Source organism: Lactuca virosa, chromosome 9 (genome assembly GCF_052849685.1).
Source record: "Lactuca virosa cultivar CGN04683 chromosome 9, Lactuca_virosa_CGN04683_v6, whole genome shotgun sequence".
NCBI classification, from domain to species: domain Eukaryota; kingdom Viridiplantae; phylum Streptophyta; class Magnoliopsida; order Asterales; family Asteraceae; genus Lactuca; species Lactuca virosa.
Window position 1 is genome coordinate 291,694,023 of NC_136434.1, and position 6,393 is coordinate 291,700,415.

The following is a 6,393-nucleotide window of genomic DNA, read 5'->3' on the forward strand; positions in this document are numbered from 1 at the left end:
TGCTCCCCAAATCGATACGGCAGCTCTGAATGCTGCTGTAGCTGCGGCTGTGGCTATAGCCATGGCTCAATATCATTCCACCAACGCCAGTGGTGCGGAAACGCCTGTTCATTCGACCCATGGTGAAGCTCTTGTGCGCTTGAGAGAGTACTCCTATAAGGACTTCACCAACTGCAAGCCACTGTCCTTTAAAGGGACTGGCGGAGTCATTGCCCTCTCGCAATGGTTCGAAAAGACGGAGTCGATCTTCGAGATCTGCTCATGCCCGGAAGGAAGCAAAGTCAAATTTGCTGCTTGCACCTTTGAGGCAAAAGCCCTGACATGGTGGAATAGCCATGTCAAGTCACTATCCCTTATAGTGGCAAATGCTATGGGCTGGGAAGCTCTGAAAGTGCTAATGATTGAAGAGTACTGCCCGAGGGGCGAAATCTAGAAATTGGAGCAGGAACTGTGGAGCCTAACCATGAAAGGCTCCGACATTGTGACATATACCGCCAGATTCTGCGAGCTGGTGGCCCTCTGTCCCAACATGGTTCACACAGAGGGAAAGAAGATAGAGAGGTACATATGGGGGCTGGTGCCTCCATTTCAAGGAAATGTTTTGGCTTCAAACCCCACTACATTCGATAGTGTCAAGCGGTTGGCACAGCGGCTCATTGACCATGGGGTTCGTACCCCGGCCGCAACAACCCTGTCCATCTCAAAACCCGCCAAAACCGCTGATTCCAAGCAGAAATTATGGGATGACAAAAAGAAGAAGAAGGCTGCCAAAAAGCAGCAGGTCGTGGCAGTTCATGCTGCGATAGCACCTGCCGCTGCTGCTCCGGTAAGGCAGTACGCTGGAAGTTTGCCCAAGTGCAACAAATGCAACTTCCACCACATCGGAGCCTGCCGAGAAATGCAGTGCTCTAACTGTAGCAGGAAGGGGCACACTGCCCGCTTCTGCAAGGCTCCAGCGAAACCAATCACCCAAGTCCTCGGCGCTGGTATGGGCCAAGCTTGCTACGGTTGTGGCGAGGTGGGCCACTACAAAAGGAACTGCCCAAAGGCAGGGAACGCCGGTGGAGTGGGAAGAGTTCTGGCCATAGGCCACGAGGAGGCGGTTGCCGACCCCACAGTGGTCACTGGTATGTTTCTCCTCGATAACTCTTATGCATGCATACTGTTTGATAGTGGAGCGGAGAGGAGTTTCGTGAACCAAAAATTTGCTCATTTACTTAAGCAAAAATCACGAGCACTTAAAGAATCGTTCACTATAGAAATGGCTAATGGGAAGACAGAGAGCACTAGCAGTATATACATAGGATGTACCCTAACTCTAGATAGCCATTCATTTTCGATCGACCTCATGCCGGTCTCAATTAAAAGTTTCGACGTCATTATCGGCATGGATTGGTTGAGTCTTCATCGTGCCGACATCATGTGTTATGAAAAGGTTGTTCGCCTTAATCTGCCATCTGGCGAAACTCTGGTAGTTTATGGCGACAAACCCGGCACGAACCTTCGTATCATCTCGAGCATTTAAGCCCAGAAATTCTTGCGAAAGGAATGTCGCGCATTCCTTGCTCATATGGTAGATGTGAGCCAAGAAACGTAAGACATTCAGGACATTCCAGTAGTACGCGACTTTCCCGACATCTTTCCGGAAGAACTCTCAGGATTACCTCCGCAACGTCAAGTCGAGTTCAGAATCGACTTAGTTCCAGGGGCTACCCCAGTAGCCAAATCGCCCTATCGTCTAGCACCTGCAGAGATGCAAGAACTGTCCGGTCAACTTAACGAACTGCTCAGCAAGGGATTTATAAGACTAAGCTTCTCACCCTGGGGAGCTCCAGTCTTGTTCGTCAAGAAGAAAGACAGATCATTTCGTATGTGCATCGACTACAGGGAGCTCAACAAACTGACCGTCAAGAATCGTTATCCTCTGCCTCGTATAGACGATTTATTTGATCAACTGCAAGGGGCGAACTTCTTTTCAAAAATCGATGTAAGATCCGGATATCACCAACTACGAGTGCTAGGGGAGGATGTCCCGAAGACAGCCTGCCGAACTCGTTATGGGCACTACGAATTCGTAGTGATGTCATTCGGATTAACAAACGCGCTCGCAGTATTCATGGATTTAATGAATAGGGTGTGTCGTCCTTACTTGGATCAGTTCGTCATCGTCTTCATCGATGATATACTTATCTATTCTCGTAGTAAGGAGGAGCATAGTCGACATCTGCGACTAGTCTTAGAAACGCTGCGTTCGGAGAAGCTCTATGCGAAGTTCTCGAAATGCGAATTTTGGATCCGAAGAGTCGAATTCTTAGGACACGTGGTTAGCGAAGAGGGAATACACGTGGACCCTTCCAAAATCAAAGCCATTGAGAGCTGGTCAGCACCGAAGACGCCTACAGAAATTTGTCAATTTCTAGGCCTCGCTGGCTACTATCGCAGGTTCATTCAGAACTTCTCCCGAATTGCGAAACCTCTTACAACACTGACCCAGAAGGGCATACCCTTTGACTAGGAAGAGAAGCAGGAGAGAGCGTTCCAAACACTCAAGCGAGACTTGTGCACCGCACCAATACTATCCCTCCCCGAAGGGATGGAAGACTTCGTTGTCTATTGCGATGCGTCAAATCAAGGGCTCGGCTGTGTTCTGATGCAACGAGGTAAGGTCATCGCCTATGCCTCGAGACAGCTGAAGACACACGAGGTCAACTACACCACTCACGATCTCGAGCTAGGAGCAGTTGTGTTTGCTCTGAAGATCTGGAGACACTACCTGTATGGTACAAAAAGCACTATCTTTACAGACCACAAAAGCCTACAACATATATTCGACCAGAAGGAGCTCAACATGAGACAACGACGGTGGGTCGAGCTACTCAGTGACTACGAATGCGAAATTCGTTATCATCCGGGTAAAGCCAACGTAGTAGCTGACGCCCTAAGTCGGAAAGAATACTCTGGTCGTAGAGTCAAATCATTGACTATGACTATCCATTCACACTTGTCCATGCAAATTAAGGAGGCTCAGCTCGACGCTTTGAAACCTGAAAATGTGGCGAGTGAATACCTGAGAGGGATGGATAAGAACTTGGAAGTCAAGGGTGGCGGAGCTTTTTATCTCATGGATCGGATCTGGACACCGAAACACGGTGGTTTCAAAGACTTGGTCATGACAGAGGCGCACAACACTCGTTATTCCGTCCATCCAGGTTCAGATAAGATGTATCTGGATCTTAAAAAGCTATACTGGTGGCCTAACATGAAAGCAGAGATTGCTACCTTCGTGAGTAAATGCCTTACTTGCGCCAAGGTCAAAGTCGAATACCAGAAACCCTCCGGTCTACTACAACAGCCGGAGATACCAGAATGGGAGTGGGAGCGGATCACTATGGATTTCATAACCAAGTTGCCCAAGACAACGGGTGGACTTGACACCATATGGGTCATCGTCGATAGATTGACCAAGTCCGCACACTTCCTGCCTATCAAAGAAACAGACAAGATGGAGAAGCTTACAAGAACCTACATTCGGGAGATTTTACGACTGCACGGTGTTCCCATATCCATTATCTCGGACAGAGATAGTAGATTCACTTAGAGGTTCTGGAAGTCGCGACAAAGTTCCTTGGTAACTAGGCTGGACATGAGTACAACCTACCATCCACAGACTGACGGACAAAGTGAGAGGACTATCAAAACCTTGGAAGATATGTTGCGAGCCTGTGTGATCGACTTTGGGAAAGCATGGGATACTCATTTACCCCTTGTCGAATTTTCCTACAACAACAGTTATCACACGAGCATAAAGGCTGCTCCATTCGAGGCCCTCTATGGCCGAAAGTGCAGATCCCCTATGTGTTGGGCTGAGGTGGGTGATACCCAGCTAGCTAAAGGACGAGTTCCAGACAGCACTCTCACGGGTCCGAAGATCATTCGGGAACCGACAGAGAAGATCTTTCAGATTCGTGAACGATTGAAAGCCTCTACAGACCGACAGAAAAGCTACGCAAATAAACGAAGGAAACCGTTGGAATTCCAGGTGGGAGACCGTGTTCTATTGAAGGTCTCACCCTGGAAGGGCTTAATACGCTTTGGAAAGCGTGGAAAGCTAAATCCAAGATACATAGGGCCTTTCGAGATTCTCGCTAGAATCGGCCCTGTAGCTTACAAACCTAACTTACCACGCGAACTCAGTACCATACATTCTACTTTCCACGTCTCGAACTTGAAAAAGTGTCTGTCCAACGAGACTCTTGTAATCCCACTCGACGAGATCGAGATCAACGAGAGCCTCAACTTCGTGGAAGAACCTGTAGAGATCATGGACCGGGAGGTCAAGCAAACGAAACAAAGCCGTATCCCGATAGTGAAGGTTCGCTGGAACGCCAAGCGAGGACCTGAATTCACTTGGGAGCGAGAGGATCAGATGAAACTGAAATATCCTCGTCATTTTACTTAGTTATTTGTAACTACTTATTTTCTTAAACTCTAATTTCGGGACGAAATTCCTTCTAACGGGGGGATGATGTGACAACCCGAAATTTCTATTCTGTACAACCATTCACTTCAATAGAAGTCAGAATTGTTTCTGCTAACTTTTAAGCTTTTTAGAGTCAGTAGTGTTTTAAAGCTTAGTACTTCAAGAGATAACTGGAGAGATGATACTTTAGGGTAAAGTGTGCAACATTTAAGTTCCAAAACTCCAAGAGTTTGGAGTTTACGGCCCAAATGGTATTGGGGTCGTAAACCCTAAGGACTATATAAGTGACACTTAGTCATTTTTAGCTTTTTTTTCACAATTTCAAGTCTAGAACCCTTTCTCTCTCAAGTATCATCCAAAGTTTCTTCAAAATCTTCTAGAAAGTAAGTGTTTTCTTCCTTGATTAGTTGATCTCTTCCTTAATCTAGTGATCTTACATGATTTCATCCATGAAATCATTCCATTTGTTTAGATCTTCAAGTATTCTTCATTTCACCAAGAACACCAAGAACACACACTAGTGTTCTTGGGCCGTGAACACCCTTTCAAGCTCCTTTATTGTAAGTATTCTTATCCTAGTGTGTTATAAGGCTTGTTTCACTTCTTATTCAACTAGAAAACACAAAGAAACACAAGATCAAAGGTGTTTACGGTCAAGACATGTTCTTGAACCGTAAACCCTAATAAATGGGGCAAAGTGAGCCCTAGTCCCTTCCTTAGCCTTGGATACTAGTCTAGATCACTACCTTGAAGTGTTTAGGACCATAAACATCAAAAAGACCTAGAACACATAGAGTTTACGGCCGTAAACTCATGGAGAAATGGTCCATGGGCCGTAAACTCTATAAAGTGGTGAAATTATGCCACCATGACTTCCTAAGGCTTAGACTTGAAGTAAGGATACTTATTTATGACTTATAAGACCTCAAAACACAAAATGGTAGAAGTTACCATGGGTTTACGGTCGTAAACACATGAAGAGTTTACCCTTGGACCATAAACTCAAAAGCAAAGCCCTACAACCCTTAGATGCAATCCTTGGTACTACTAGCACTTGAATCAAAGTGTTTTCCATGTTCTAGGATGTCTTAACTTGATTAATTAGTTGTTAAATGACTAATTGGATACATATATGTGTTATTATATGTTAATTAGGATCCTTGTGTGTGTTCAAGTCTTCACTTGACACTTAGCATCCTATACCATCCATTCATCCAAACCACTCACTACAGGTGAGTTCATACCCCTTAATCAACCTTTTAAATGATTTTAAATGCTTTTATGGGGGAGGGATACAAGTTGAACTATTATAGTTATTATATCAATCACATGTGATTAATAACTACCAAACAAGTGGATTTCTTACTTTTCAAACTGTGTTATCAAACAAACTACTTCAAACTGTTTTACAAACTCTTTTACATGTCAAATACTTATATTAAACTCTTTTAAACTTATATTCTGTTATATGTGTATCTATATAGATATAGTTATATAAGTAGGATTGAAAGGACTTAGGACTGATAGCTCACCTTACCTCCTGTTCCTTGTTTGGTTGTGGACTTAGGGTATCAGTTATTTGTCCAAAGGTCGTTTGAATCCTAGTCATATATTATGTATATGTATATAGATATAAAAGTTCCTTCTTTCAATTCAATGCCTTTGGGTAGCAAAGGTATACATACATGTTCATACATACAAACAATGTTACTAGTAAACTATAATAGGTGTAGTTTAGGAAGTTACTAATACTATTACTAGAACAATGAAACATACAATGAGTCAGTTCATACATGAGTCAATACATACTAGACAGAGAGAGAACATACAATACAGCTAGTACATACTATACATTACAATACAGCTAGCACATACTATACATTATACAAGAGAACATACTATTATGAGAAACA